The sequence below is a fragment of the Erpetoichthys calabaricus genome, chromosome 16 (genome assembly GCF_900747795.2).
Source record: "Erpetoichthys calabaricus chromosome 16, fErpCal1.3, whole genome shotgun sequence".
In the NCBI taxonomy this organism is placed as follows: domain Eukaryota; kingdom Metazoa; phylum Chordata; class Cladistia; order Polypteriformes; family Polypteridae; genus Erpetoichthys; species Erpetoichthys calabaricus.
In genome coordinates, this window is record NC_041409.2 from 14,755,921 (window position 1) to 14,773,150 (window position 17,230).

Sequence of the window (17,230 nt, forward strand, 5' to 3'; positions counted from 1 at the left end):
AATATTATGAACCTGAGTAAATCTTTAATCCACTGACTAATTATAACTCATAGGTATATACATTGATGTAAAACAGTGAAAAAGACATTTTTAGAAGAGGATTTGTGTGCAGAGGAGTTAAAAGGAAATCTGTATTCTTGCTTATATTAATCTTAAACCCACAGATCTTGTACAATTATAGAATAATCAAGTGTGTTCTTTACAGTTTTCCTGTTTTCTGTTTGATTGTGGACAAAGGGCATCTTTTTAGAGTGCTTTGTCCTTCAACAAATAAATCACCATTTATAATACAGTATTTATATTAATTCAAACTGCATTAGAGGTGTTGTGACCTGCTTAAAGCTTTACTTTAAAATATTAATAAGTTGTATAATAGCATGTTAACCCCGCATCAACAAAGAAATCTGTATCTAGCACCAGTATACATATTTGTATATTTGTATATGTATACATTTTAACAAAAAACATTATCAGGCTTTCACTTAACTAAAAAAGTCAAGTTTTTCAAGCTAAAATATACTACAATATAGTACACTTCTTGCTAACATATTCAATGAATTTGCTGTCTCGGTGTGAAGAAATATCTTTGTACATTAGTGCAGAATTTACCCTTTAATTTCCATCTGTACCTCGTGGTAGAAATGTAACATCTCATTAAAGAAAAAATCATCCTCTAACAGGACAAATCAGTAATTAGGCAGGAGAGAAGCTGTTTATTGTATCTTTTAATTACTCCTCAGCAAAATGCCTTGGAGGGAGCATTCATCAAAAGTAGTCTGTTACAGCCTGGTCAGAATGATCAGAGAAACAAAGAATAGAGGTTTATTTTATAAACTGTTGAATTTACATACAGTACATTTACTATGGTTGGTTCATTGGTTTACACCCAAATTACTTATATAAAATAAAAGCCTATAATATTATATTCTGGTTCTTCTTATACCCTTGAATTGAACCACCACCCTTGAAATTTCTGTGCATATAACGAATGTCCATTTTGGGTCTTTACAGGACATCTGCTGATTTCTTAGTCATCTTTCAGTTGTTGTTGTTGTTTTGTTGTTCACTTGACCTTTATCTGGTTCCTGATATGCCTGCAACCCTTTATGCTATTTCTTTAAGATGAAAGTTATGTTACCCTAAAATTATTCTTCCACAACCTCCATGTTCATGCTACTTGGAAATTATTTCTTTTAACTGAACGTGCAGTTAAAGTGGACCTCTTTCACCGAGTCACATAGCCGCAAAAACAAATAAAGCCAGAAAGAAAAAAATGCTGGCCGACTAATCCCAAATTCAAGCAATGGAAGGGGGCATAAAGGCAAGGCGTTCCAGCAGCACTCGCTTCTCTTTCATCACAAAGGTAGGAAATTCATCAATGGTGGTGTCTCATTTTACATTTTTCAGGCTATGGCTACTGACTGGACACTTGTTTGGTTTGCTTCTTTTGTCCTCTGATACTGCTCATTTATCCAAGGGTAAATATTACCTCATTTAGTATTATATAAATAGGTTTTCTGTTTTCGCTCCTTCTCTCTCTTTATTTCTTTTATTTGATAGATAGATCAATCTGAATACAGACTAGAATGATTAAAAAAAATAAAGAAAATTAAAATAAAAAAAAAAACTTTTGACTTGGCAGTGCCAGTCCCAGTGAGGCATTATGCAGACGTATACCTGTTGGTATAAAGGAGCCCCCGTAGTGTTTCTTGACACACTTCTGCTGAATAATTTGTTGGCTTAAAGTTCTCAGTGTGAGTGTGTCCAAGAGAGGATGTGCAGCATTGTTCATAATGGCACTCAGTTTTGTTTTGATTCTCTCCTTTGCTACTACCTGCAGGGGTTCAAAGTGTATCCTATAACTGAGACTACCCTTTAATTTATCTTGTTGAATCGGTAGGCCTTTCTTGAAGTAGAATATATATGTTTACTTGCAAAGCACCCTCTTTTCTGATCCAGTTAACAGCCCCCTTGCTCCACTTGTTGGCCCCTTCAAAACTTTATGGTAAACCATAGTTTCATAACAAAAGACTTTGTTCTTTATCTCCCATTTCTCATTGTATTCACCTTTAATGCTGTCTTTATCTCATACAGTTCATTTGTGAATCACTATGAAAGTTAGTTCTGTACAGATTAGAAAAAGAAAGTTCAACCAGGAGATAAAAAATCTTTTTTTTCTTTAGTAGGAGACAAGGATGCGATCAAAATGACTAGCAGAATATTAGTATACCAAAAAGAAAAAATATACAATCATCAAAACAAAAACAAGATAGAAAAATGAGTAGATAGATAGATAGATAGATAGATAGATAGATAGATAGATAGATAGATAGATAGATAGATAGATAGATAGATAGATACTTTATTATACTCCAGCAGCAGCATACTGATACAATAAACAATATTAAATTAAAGATTGATAATAATTCAGCTAAAAAACAGACAATAACTTTGTATAATGTTAAATGTTAACGTTTAACCCCCCGGGTGGAATTGAAGAGTCGCATAGTTTGGGGGAAGAAAGATCTCCTCAGTCTGTCAGTGGAGCAGGATGGTGACAGCAGTCTGTCGCTGAAGCTGCTCTTCTGTCTGGAGATGATCCTGTTTAGTGGATGCAGTGGACTATCCATAATTGATAGGAGCCTGCTGCTAATTTTGAGTAGTCAAAAATTCATAGCAATATAATCTTCCCCAAGACATTCAAAGGTCCTGGGCAACAATTCTGTACAGAATTATTCCTCTATGACTGAAATTGTTTTAAAGTGATTCCAAAATTAGGAAACCCACACTCCCAAGCCCACCATCTTAAGTACTCTCTGGGAGAGTGACATCATGCATCACATGACGAGAATCATGTGGTAGCAACCTGTGTAGTAACCATAAACAAGATGGCTACAACCATGAAGAAAACAGCATGAAATGGTTGTGCACTAGATAACAATAAAACTCTCACATATGTGGTGCAATAATAACAAAAACATAATCTCAAAATTACCAATATGGTAAATAAATTTAAAATGTGAATATTAGAAAAATAGATTTTAATAAATATTTGCAAAAAAGTCTAAAATCCCCTTTTTGCTTTGTCATTCTGGGGTATTCTGTGCTGCTTGGTGAGAGGAAAAAAAATGAATTTAAATGATTTTAGCACAAGGCTGCAACATAACAAAATGTGAAAAGTGAAGGAGTCCGAGTATTTTCTGAAGCCACCATACACAGAAATATGCAGTATATAAAGCAGTTTGAAGCACATATCGTATATTGATCATTCATTATTCTTATCCACTTGCTACAAAATCAATTCACACCTAAACAGAATCATTAATATGTTGAAATGGTGAAACTGAGGAGTATGTTTCAGTCCCTGAGGAGCAATTATTATATCAGCACTGCTAACTAAAATGGCCACATTAATCTTAGAGATCTACCGTATTGTGTTTTCCTTCACTAAAGTCTAATACTAGACCTCATTCCTGGACGTTCACATTTAAATATAAAAAATATAATGAAATAGAATGGCATGCAGAAAATTAAAGAAAAAAAGAATTCTATATAGTAAAATGTCATTATAGGTTGACCAAATGAAAATTATATCAGCCATTTTAGTTTCATGTTTACCAGTCACTCTGGGACTGTGTGGGTATGTTTGTGGGGGTGAGAGTAGATTTCTACCAATGTGGGTGTCTATTTCGCGATGACATAAAATTAATTTATTTTATTCAAGCTTCCATAGTCATATGTGTAATTATAAACAGGTTGCATAGCTTTTACAATTTTTTTTCACCGTTGGTACTCATTTTCAGTCCTAGGGGTTCCTTCGGGTTTTCATAGTGTTTCCTGGACACCTGTGTGTACAGACAATAAAAGAGGCGTTTCATGCCATTGCAGGTAGGTAATACACAGGCAAAAACACCCACAGTTCCATAAAGAATCTCACAATCAGCTTAACATTCTCATTACCCAGGATTTCCAAATGTGATTGGGGCACATGGGACTGATCAGAGTGGAGTTTGATTTGGAAAATGTACCTCTCCTCCTGATGAATAATCAGTCACAGTGTCTTCATCAAATATTGACCTTCGTCAATATCTCGTTGGTCACACACAGGTTCTAGGGATATGACATTCCCTGCCACTGACCCAACAAAAAAAGGGGGCTACAGTATATGTAACATAATTATGGCACACATTGAGGACAAATATATGCGATGACCATCCTTTACCTGAAATGAAGTGACCACTGCATCCTGCCACTGGTTCTGAGGAGGAGCTTCCCCCTGGAATGACCTCAGAAACAGGGCGATGGGCATTTTGCTGGAGAGCCAACTCTTCTGCAGGGGTTAGGTCTGCACCACGTGGACCTCCACCTGTTTTTTGCTTGTCTGTCTTCTTATTAGCTTTAAAATTAATGTTCTTTACATTATATATGATTCTTTATGTCATCAATTCTTTAAATAGTTATATACCAATATTTACTAGTTTGAAGTATATTCTTGTACTTCACTTTAACCTGTTCCCGTGTTCTCCTTGTGCTCGAGTTTGATCTGGAATTATGACATATTAAATAATAATTCATCTGACACATAGGAAATGAAACGCTGCTTTCAGTAAGTACAATGCACACGCGTTTAATTTGTCGGCCACTTTTTGCCAGCCGTCTTTTCTGGTTTGGCCTGCTTTTGCAGTGTTACCCCTTGTGCATATTAAATGTTAAAATCCTTCGAGTAACTAACTAACTAACTAACACCCACACCCACACACACACACCCACACTCAGCTTGTGTGAAAAAAAATGTGCCTGTTCTTTTGTCATTTTGTTACAGCCTATCAAAGACTTGCTGATCATATTTTCTAGACTCAATATATATGGGCTTTTCAATCAGTGCGGGCACGCGTATTCATCTCGGATGATTACATCCAGCTAGACTAATCCACTACGCGGCTGTGTTTGAAAAACCGACTTATCCCAGATGAGTTTCACCGGCATTAACTCATCCAAGATCAGGCATCTGATTTCAGATGATTTAAGCGACGTACGGAAAATACCCCCCTGGTCTGAATTAAGCAGATTAGAAAATGACAGGATTTTCTTTTTCATTCACTTTTCCTTCAGTGTTTGCTCTCTTAATTGTATCTGAATGCTAGCAATCAAAAAGAAGCATAGCAGACACCAGAGTAAGAGACACTAACGGGAAAAAGGCAGCTGTTATAGTTTTGGGTTGGATTCAATTTTATTTACTTGTCTTTGAGATATTTTAGCCCTTTAAATTTTTTGGGGTGGGGGGTGTCTGAGGAATCCATTTCTCACATGTATTTTGTGATCAAAAACATATTTCACAACGTTGTAATTATTTTGTCATGATGTGAATTGGGTTACTAGGGGCGTGGCCTCAGGAGTCACAACCTCAGTGTCAATTAAGGTAAAGAGTTAAAAGGTCTTCCGAGGCAGTCAGTTTCTATCTGAGTTTGACAGATAAACCCCAAGAAAACATTCTCACAATACCCTTTTTGATTTTGAATTATTCTGGTAATGACGCTTTAGCTATGTTTTCTGATTTTTGTGTTTTGGTTTTTGGCACAAGTGAAAGAGAGGCTTGATTTCCAGGATTTTGATCCTATGGAAAATAAAAAGTCATGTATTAGCATAAATAGACATAAAACTTATTAAGAGCTTCTATAAGCATTAAACTTAGGTCAAGCAAATAGTTAAATAAAGGCCATTTGCCATATTTCTTTTTTAGTTAAGCTCAGAGCAAAACCACCAATATTGAGTCACTCGGAAAGACATAACAGGAAGAGAATGATGTACAGAAACTGTCCAAGGACAGAGAAGGGGGAACACCTGTTATTTGAAGGTCGACTAAGAAATAAGGGAAGCAGAAAATAGTATTGAATAACGAAATGCAGAAAATATTGATGGCCAAGAAAGGCTCGTGAGAAGGCAGCTGGAGTAGTGAGTCAGAATAGATGGCAAAGACATTGTTTCAAACGAGGTCAAGATGATAAAAAAATGATTATATAAACTGTGCTTTTTGGCCTGTCGGGGCTCAGGTCAGTTTGGCCTAATTGGGTTGAGTCTGTATTATTGTTTATTGCAATAAAACTAATTACTCTGTTTGCCTAGCCTCTGACTCCTAGAGCCTTCATTCAAAGTGCGTATTTTTCGCTTCAACAATCCTCACACATGCCGTTTCCTGGGGCCTCATGTATGACGCCGTGCGTAGAACTCACACTATAACATGGCGTAAGCACAAAAGCGGGATTGTGCGTACGCACAGAAAAATCCAGATGCAGGAATCTGTGCGCACGCATACTTTCACGTTCTTCCACTACATAAATCCCGATTTGCGTGAAAAGTAACGCACGTGCACGCGCCTTCTGTCCCGCCCCAACTCCTCCCAGAATTACGCCTCTTTGAATATGCAAATCAATATAAATAGCCTTCTGTGAAAAGACAATGGGAAAATCACAGGAGAAAATATAAGAATTTCAGCGAATACCAAGTGGAGGCAAAGGAAAAACGTACTATTTGTTGGTTTAAACAGTGGTATAATCAACAAAAGGAAGCTGATCGAGTGACAGAGTGTCGGAGAAACTCGAAGGCTCAACTTCACAAAGTCGCACAGTGCCCGAAATAAAAAAGAAATCACATATCAAAGTCGCCGTGAAAAAGCGAGTCGTAGCCCACCATCTGAGTGTCATATGAAAGCGTATTAGGGTACAAACAAAAAAAAGGCACACAGTGGGGAAAAAAGCACGAAATGTCAACTTTAATCTCGAAATTTCCACTTTAATCACGTAGTTTATTTTGCCATTAAAGTAGAACATCATAAACTTCATCTTAAAATCGTTTAATTTACTAGTTTCTCAAATCCCATTGTAACTAAAGTGGCATGTTAAATGCTTTGTTCTGTATTTGATCTTCTATGTGCTCTATGTGTATGAATCACTACTCTGCTTTTTAAACGGGCTTTCTCTTTCTCCGACAGGACACATAATCCATTACATTCGTGATATTACAGCTCTCTGAATAATTAAAATACTGAGATGTATACGTGATATCTTTATCATGATGATAGGAATGAAAGCATGTTATTAAACATGGGAACACGGTGGCGCAGTGCTTGTTCATGTCTCACGCAAGAGGCTTGCTGCGCCATGCGCAACCTTCAATGAAATAATTTATCACAGCAGTACTGTCTCTTTCAAACGTACTAACCTCCAATTCCTGTCCTTACTTTTCTTTCTCCAAAAACTCAATCGCCACACAATAAGCTATGTAATAGACGTGAAGCCATCTGTAAGCTTAGAACTTCGATTCTTCAAAACTTTTAAGGAACATTGAAATATCTTAGTAGTACGTGTTTAATTATTATATCCGTCTATCTTTCCAGTGTCGCGTCAGCATGAGCAAGAATACAACGCAATGCAGGAACAATTACTGAACTAGCTAGCACTGCGGCACCGTGTCCTCACATGTTTAATTATTAACAATACAGATTATTTAAATGAAGTTAAAGTTTTATCTGTATAATATAATCAACATGTTTTGCTGCATTTCGTCTTAGAAATGAATTCCGTCATCACATGTAAATACGTGCTTTATAAAATGGCGCAGGTTGTGCAATATTATAACTGTAGTGCAAGTTTACAGTGGGGTAATTGTACTTATAAGTAAACAGTTCTACAAGGAGCACTTGATGGACTGATTGAGTGCGTTTAGAGTTCTTGGGTTTCTAAACCACGAAGTCCGTACAGGGACTAAAGCGTTTGCTGTGGCTCAGGCAGCATCTGCTTCATGCTGTGTACCGATAATTCTCTTTCCAATCAGCTGCTGCTGTGATTTCCCACTCAGATACAGTGATATAAATACTCTGAGTGGTGCAGTGAGAGTAATATGGAAAAAGATGATCTGCTGTTACAACCCTTAACGGGATCAGCTGAAAGAAGATGCAGTGAGAGTTACAACGCTAAAGCAGTTATGGTATTTGGAATACTATGGCTATTCCCTGGACCATTATATTGCTACAGGTTAATTACAATCAGATGCATTACACTAATAAACAATATGCAGTTAATTTCAGTGTATTTATAAAGCCGCGCCAGGAATGTGGATTTAAGAAAGAAAGGGTGATCACACAGGAACAGTAGCACTGCTTTGACACTGGGTGCCGCCAGTCTGCAAAACCGGGCGGATAAATTGCGTACGCCAAGGAATGAGTTACCGTGGAAATGTGCGTGGCTTTACGCCAAGTTTAGGTTTTATACATCGCGATTTGAGCGTGGAAAGGTTCGTACGCAACATTTCTGTGCGTACGCACCGTTTATACATGAGGCCCCTGGTCCTTCTCTCTACTATTTCCTCTGTGACGGAATAAGTGCTTCCCTCAAAAAGAACAAAATACTAAAAAGCCCAAAAGAATTATGCATCTAACAAAAAGACAAATTTCCCCCTGTGGGCAAATAAAGTTCTATCTATAATATAGTGCCTTTCTCATCTATCTATCTATCTATCTATCTATCTATCTATCTATCTATCTATCTATCTATCTATCTATCTATCTATCTATCATAAAGTGCCTTTCATATCTATCTACCTATAAGCCTGATTCATTCAGTAAAAATTTAACATAACCCGTTTGTAATTTCTGGATTGACATAAAAAACACAAACTTGGAAATAACAGCTCTAGGAGTCCAGTTAAATGGAAAAAAACTAGGACAGAACTTGAGAACCACTGGACTAAATCACAAACTCCAAAAGCCAGCATGTCAGCTTATTGGGTGTGATGGCACAGTAGGCCGGTAATGCTTCACATCTCTAACATTCTGCAAGCCAAGAAAAGTTTGCTTTACTATGAATAAAAAGAGAGAGAAAATATACGGCTAGCTACTGGCAGATCATCTGACAATAGTGAATAAATTCTTTGTATTCTGAAGTGCTGGTGTGAATGGTGGCAATGTAGGTGAGGTAACGCAAGTGCTGTTTCAAAATGCAAGTACTTTGTGTGCCGAGAGAACAGTTTTAGGAAAATGTTTATAACAATTAGATTTATTTGTATTTTACGTCTCTTAATTGCAGAACTCAAGACAAAGACTACATGAAACTGAGAAGACTTCAAAAAGGGGCCTGGGAAAGAGATGAAAGCTTTACTCAAATGCTCAGCTGGGATGACATTTTTATCAGACCTCAAGGGGGAATCTAATTAGGAACTGAAGATTTTACTGTTAGGTTCTGAACACCTGTAGCATCAAGAAGTGTCTTTACATGTGCTTTATCAACTCAGTTATTCAGAAAAACCTGGTTTCTGAAACACCTTTTGTACCATTATCCCACTTAGAGAAATCGGATTAACATATGATTCGAGTTACACGAGTAACCCGCTGATGCAGCCATGTAAACCCTTAACCGTGTTTCGTAGTTTGCGCATGTCTGATAACTCTGTTAGCCTGTGCATGTGTTTACTTCACATACGCATCCAGCAGCCACTGGAAGAAAATAGTGGAAACATCCATAAAGATAGATCTCGTGAGGCAAATGCTCACTTCCTTCTCCTGTTTGAAATAATCTATATAAATATTTCAGAAATCGCTAAATTATTGTTGATGAGCTGAACGTACACTGGAGATGAGTGTCAGGAGTAATCTGTGACAGACGGGTATCAGGAAGAGTGAAAGGGAAGGTCTGTCCAGGTGCTCAGGATAATCTGTGTGTCTGTTATATCACAAATTAGGTTATTTGTTAGGTTTTTCTTTTAGTATTGAATTTAGTATTTTACTCTGGTTTATTGTCCTTTATTCTATTTAATGCTTTGTTATCTGTTTCATTGTTCTATTCAGGAAAACATTTGTATCCAGTGTTACATATACCCTGCTGTTTTTTTCTAGATAGATAGATAGATAGATAGATAGATAGATAGATAGATAGATAGATAGATAGATAGATAGATAGATAGATAGATAGATAGATAGATACTTTATTAATCCCAAGGGGAAATTCACATTTCTAAGACTCTGTGAAGCGCCTTGAGCATAGGAAAGGTGCTATATAAATAAAATGTATTATTATTATTATTGCAGGACAGTTGTGAGACCAGCTATGTTATATGGTTTGGAGACGGTGGCACTGACCAGAAAGCAGGAGACAGAGCTGGAGGTAGCAGAGTTAAAGATGCTAAGATTTGCATTGTGTGTGACGAGGATGGACAAGATTAGAAATGAGGACATTAGAGGGTCAGCTCAGGTGGGATGGTTGGGAGACGAAGTCAGAGAGGCGAGATTGCGTTGGTTTGGACATGTGAAGAGGAGAGATGCTGAGTATATTGGGAGAAGGATGCTAAGGATAGAGCTGCCAGGCAAGAGGAGAAGAGGAAGGCCTAAGAGAAGGTTTATGGATGTGATGAGGGAGGACATGCAGGTGGTGGGTGTGACAGAACAAGATGACGAAGATGGGATGATATGGAAGAAGATGATCTGCTGTGGCAACCCCTAACGGGAGCAGCCAAAAGAAGAAGAAGAGGTGTATTCATATGACATGGGAACAGTTTTGTCAAAGAAGAACTCCATAAGTAGACACTCACATGTAACTGAAGATTTCTAAGAAACCAGGTTTCTGCCTTAACTGGGTTACTCAGCTCATCCTGGTTTTGCATGTGCACATAAAACACACCAATATCACCTTTTTATGTGTTGATTTTATTTTTTGGTTATTCAGATTTCAAAAAAGCTTGTTATTTTCTTTAAACATTACATTTTTGATGTTGCATCCCAATGACACTTTCTGGCTGTTCCAGTAGTTGCTAGGTATGTATCTGTGCACACAAACCTTGGCATGTAGAATCAGAATAGCCATCTTTCGTAATGGCGCGGACCAATAGTAAGTATCTTGTAAACAGCAATTAGATAAAACCAACAGGACTACTACACACAGAATTCTCTAGGGGTTTGCTTTTTGACTTCAGAATAGGTTTTGACCACAAGTACAATTTTCTTGTTTTAACTAAAATTCTGATTTGTATCTTTGGACGTCTTATTTAACACATATTATACTAAATAAAGCCAAAACATACTCTTCTTGTATGGCCTGATCCATTTCTTTAAGACATAGATAGATAGATAGATAGATAGATAGATAGATAGATAGATAGATAGATAGATAGATAGATAGATAGATAGATAGATAGATAGATAGATAGATAGATACTTTATTAATCCCAGGGGGAAATTCACATATTCCAGCAGCAAAAAATATTAAATTAAAGAGTAATAAAAAATGCAGGTAAAAAAAAATAGACAATAACTTGAATAATGTTCAACGTGACATGTACTTATTTCTGGGATGCTGCTAATCGTGGAGCTGGTACGTGCATGGCTCCTAACACAAATCCACCTGTCATTCGCTTGCCAATCAGCAATGTACTGGGATTACTGGAGACAAGATTATTGGTTGTTTGGTGGAGCCGGGTGAATGGTGCCTCCAATCCCAGCTCATACATAAAGTGTGAGGTCTAAGTTACAAATGAGCTTGATGTACTGAATGGTCACCTTTTACTTTGTCAACTTATGTGTTTACAGAATATCCATCTATCCACATTCATAATCCAGTAGTGCTGCTGCTTTGCAGTAAGGAGACTGTGGAAGATTTTGGGTTCGCTTCCCGGTTCCTCACTGTGTAGATAGCGCTTTGAGTACTAAGAAAAGCGCTACATAAATGTAATGAATTATTATTATTATTATACTGTATACATTTAATGTACATTTAATTACATGTTTTTTGGAAGAAATAAGTGGATAGGACTGGCGAGCTTTGTTCTCGTCTAGATTGTTCTAATGTTCTAATATTCTAAAAAGTATGCTTTGGTTTTGAGAAATCTACTGTGTGATCTTCCCACGGCGGTTTTCTGAATAAACAACAACAATTTACTCTCAACCAATGGAGATCATAATTTTTTCTTAAATCAGCGTTAATAAGTCCATCCATCCAGGTATCCATTTTAAAACCTGCACTTTTCTAATTCAAGGTCGTGAGAAGGTTTGCTGTAAATTAGGCTGCCTCTTCAAAACCAGTGAAGATTATGAGCTGTGCATTTTCCCTGCTCACCCGTGTTAATATAAAAGTGAAAGCAGCAAATTAGGTATGTTTGTCTCTGATTAAGTATACGTATATAGAGTCGCCAGAAAATATCTACTTTAGATGCCAACGCCATCATCACATGGAGGAGATCCACACCACTCTGAAATGTACAGAAAACAATTCTGTAGAAATCAGTCAACAATGATTTGTGGTATACATGCATTTAAAAGTATAAACTTTATTCTAATTTACTCACTCCGGTTTTTGCATTTGCTTTTTCTTAATAGAGAACCAGTTACTCCTCTTCATCATATCTCATGAATTCCAGTTTCTTTCTCAAGTGTAAAGTATAGACCACATATATTTTACTTCATGATAGCTGTGGTGCCAAATTTAATTAAAGTTACATTTTTGTTGCAGTTCTAATTTAAATAAAATAGATATATGAAGACATCTGCCACCTGCAAGCTACAAAAAAATGAAATCTCATTTAGAGAACATTAAAAATTTAGTATTTTGGACTTAGTCAGGCTCCTTCTAGGCTGTTGTGCTTGCATAACATTTATTTGTTTGTCATTATCTAATGTTAATGAATAATTATGATTCTTCAAATGTCTTACTTATAGTTCTAATATACACCCACTCTTTGATATGAGGGCTAAAAAACAATGGAAACAGGCCTTTTGTTTTCATCTATCCATTCTCAGCACACAGCATGCCCACCTCACACCAACAGAAAGCACTGCAGCACTGTCCTAAACAGAGAGGTCTTGTCTAACCCAAGTTCCTTGTAAGGTCAGCTGAGAGAATTGGCCCCTTGGTGCGCGGAGTGGGTCACCTCTTTTAGAAGGTTCCATGAGTCATCCTCACTTGATGCCAAAAATAAAAAAATACTGCATAGTTCTCAAGAGCAGTATTTTTTTTTCCTAAGGCCCCACAACCCTGAACCTCGTGATATCTATCAGTTAGATGCTACTCAGAGCTTGGCATCCTAGAAGAGAATAAAGAATTAGCCTGACATGTAAATTGTAATCTTTGTCTAAGGGATAAACTCACATTTTACTGCCATGCAGTACAATGCCTGTGGAATCATGGCCATTGGGTTGATGCAATTTTTCAGTCTTAAGACCCTTTCTACCCTCAATCAAGGAACAAGATGCTGAGGTACTTAAAATATGAAACTGTCCAAGCCTGGGCTACACCTTGTTATTCATGTGTTATAGTGATTAAAATATGCTTAGAAATGAAAATATGCAGAAGAGAAATTAAGGATTGCAAAGGTGCAATTATTTTATAAAACAATTAATTATTACATACATTTACTGCTATTTCCCCTTGCTGCATATTTGTAATATCTAGAATGGTGAAATTATATATTTGATAATTGAGTGATATACAGTAACATCATTTAGGAATGGATTGGTGACTTGAAGAAAGAAGCTGACTAAAAATAACTATGATGCACACCCAGCAGAGTTCTACGCTCCCTTTGTCCAGATTGGATAAAACACCAATGAACGGATACCATACAAGTATTCCTTCACAAATAGAATGACAGAATGTGAGGTTTGAAACTTAATAGTCTTGAAAAGCCATGAACCTTTTCAAAGTTAACAAAACACAAGAAACTAGACTAGGAAATCCCCACAACTTCACATTTGGAAAGGACAAACATCTGGGGCCTCATGTATAACCGGTGCGTACGCACAAAAATGTTGTGTAAGCCCGTTTCCACGCTCAAATCGCGATGTATAAAACCTAAACTTGACGTAAAGCCACGCACATTTTCACACCAGTTAAATGCTTGGCGTACACAAGTTTGGTTTTGCAAACTGGCGGCACCCAGTGTCAAAGCTGTGCTTTTGTTCAAGTGTGGTTTCCCTTTCTTTTTTAGATCCACATCCCTGACGCGGCTTTATCAAATACACTGAAATTAACCACTGTAAGAAGAACACTATATAGCGCCTGATCCGACACAGATCCACACAGAGGCACGGGTAAAATAAAATAAACTATTTATTTTCTTCCCCTGTGTGCGCTCGTCTTCCCCGTGTCCCACAGGCAATACACAGTCCCAGCACTAAGCACACCAGTAAAGCGAAGCACTTTTCTTCTCCTTGGCACCACCACTCCTCCCAAACAACCTTGTCCTCCTCCACCCGACTCTGGCCACTGAGTGGTAGTCGCTGGCTCCTTTTATAGTTCACCCGGAAGTGCTCCAGGTGCTTGATCACCGAAATCCAGCTGCACTTCCGGGTGTGATGTATATGCTTCCCACATGAGCTCAGGAGTCCCAAACACAGTACCCCCTGCTGGTGCCTGCGGGACCCAACAGGGCTGCACCCAACTCCATTTCCCAGGGAGCCCTGTGGGAAACCTAGGCACTGCTCCACCCCAAGGGGGTGGCCATCTAGCGTCCAGGGGGAGGTATTGCAGTGCCCAGGGCTGCTCCCCCTGAATATAGTGTACAGGGGCGTCCCAGCTGGGCATGGACACCAGCTGCCTGCCACACCACATATTGTTTATTAGTTTAAGGCATCTGATTGAAATTAACCTGTAACAATATAATTGTCCATGGAATTGCCAAACTATTCCAAATACCATAGCTGCTTTAGCGTTGTTCCTCTCAATGCACCACTCGAGTATTTACATCACTGTATCTGAGTGTGGAATCACAGCTCTACAGCAGCTGATCGGAAAGAGAATTATTGATATACAGCATCACGCACACACTGCCTCAGCCATGCACACAGAATATCGAACTGCTCCCATACGGCAAACTCTTCAGAGCCTTTCCTGTACGGACCTCGTGGTTCAGAAACAGTTTCATCCCAAGAGTTCTAAATGCACTCAATCAGTCCATCAAGTGCTCCTTGTAGAACTGTTTGTACTTATATGTACAATCACCTCACTGTAAACTTGCGATACAGTTATAATATTGCACAACCTGAGCCACTTTATAAAGCGCGTATTTACATATGATGACAATATCATTTTTAAGATGAAATGCAGCAAAATATGTGCATTACATTATACAGATAAAATGTCAACATCATTTAAATAATCTATATTGTTAATAATTAAACATGTGAGGACACGGTGTCACAGCGCTAGCTAGTTCAAGGATTGTTCCTGCCTCATGCTGTATTCTTGCTGGGGCTGGCGTGACACTGGAAGGATAAAATAATTAAACGTGTACTACAAAGATGTTTCAATGTTCCTTAAAAGTTTTGAAGAATCAGCTTTCTAAGTTTATAGATGACTTAACGTCTATTACAGAGCTGATTGTGTGGGGATTGGTTACTTGGAGAAAGAAAAGGAAGGACAGGAATTGGAGGTTAGTATGTTTGAAAGAGACAGTACTGCTGCAATAAATTATTTCATCGAAGGTCGTGAACAGTGCAGCAAGCATCTTACGGGAGGCAGGAACAATCTCTGGACAGGGTGCCGGCTCATCACTATCACTGCGCCACCGTGTTCCCATGTTAAATAACATGCTTTAACTCCTATCATCATGAAAATGATATCAAGTATACATCTCAGTATTTTAATTATTCAGAGAGCTATAATATCATGAATGTAATGGATTCTGTGTCCTGTCGGAGGAAGAGAAAGCCTGTTTAAGAATCACGTAGTTGTTCACACACAGAGCACATAGAAGTACATGTACAATACAAAGCATTTGATGTGATATTTTAATTATGATGGAATTTGAGAAACTAGTAAATTAAACGATTTAAAGATGAAGTTTGTGATGTTCTACTTTAATGGCAAAATAAACTATGTGATTAAAATGGAAATTTCGAGATTAAAGTTAACATTATGAGCTTTTTTTCTCACTGTGTCTCAATTTTTTTTTTCTTTTCTCTGTACCCTAATAAGCTTTCACATGACACTCAGACAGTGGGCTACAACTCACCTTTTCACGGCGACTTTGAAATCTGACAACTTCTTTTTATTTCAGGCACTGTGCGACTTTGTGAACTTGAGCTTTCGAGTTTCTCCGACACTCTATGTCACTCGATCAACTTCCTATTGTTTATACCACTGTTTTAAACCAACAAATAGTACATTTTTCCTTGCCACCACTTGGTATTTGCTGAAATTCTTCTATTTTCCCCTGTGCTTTTGCCATTTCCTTTTGACAGAACGCTGATCTTAAGAGCTATTTATATTGATTTGCATATTCAAATTAGGCGTAATTCTGGGAGGAGTTTGGGAGTGGCAGCAGGCGCGTGCACATGCGTTACTTTTCACGCTGACTGGGATTTATGGAGGAGAACAGTGTGGAAGTTGGCATTTGCACAGATTTATGCATCTGGATTTTTTTGTGTGTACGCACATTTCCGTTTTTGTCCGTACGCCATGTTTTAGTGTGAATTCTACACACGGCGTTATGAATGAGGCCCCTGGTCCACAGCCAGATCATAATTTGCATTGCTTCTCCTGAGTGCAATTATTAGCTTGAGCTTCCTATCCAGTACTCAGGCACAGGCTTCCTGCAGAAACGTCAAGAAATAAGGACCTTCAGGTCAGGTCCATTCACAATTATAAATCATGGTTTCCATGCAGCACTGAGATGTAAAAATAAATATACCAACAATATGTAATCTGTATTTCTGTTTGATTCTTGTCTACTTCGTATTGGAGATTTTCAGCTATCACAGTGACCTTAGCAATAGAAATGGACTCATACTTACCAATTTTTACAGAATAATACAGAACATGGGGCGCAAGCTGTATGATGAGCTGATTACAACACTGTTCCCTTCAACAGTTCACATGCATTTTGGAGTCTGAGAGCAGCTCCCACAAACAAAATTCCGATACTTTATAACCTGCTGTTTTTGTCACATGTATATCCTCCCACCCCGACAATGCCTCTGCACTTTATCGGTGTCTGCCATATCTTCTGTTGCCTTTTCCACCATGGTGGTATCCCATCTCATTCCAATTACTCCAGTAGAGGGAAGCTTTTTGGCAAGTAGCTTATTTGCCATTGAAAGTGGCACATTATGGAAATGTTTTGCTGCATATACATTAGCCCAACTGGTACCGTGTATGCAGTTTCTCAGTTGCCACTGCTTTGACCATCTCCTACAGTATGTTGCCTTTCATGCGTAAGAGGCAACTCCCCTCACATTTTTTCACTATACACC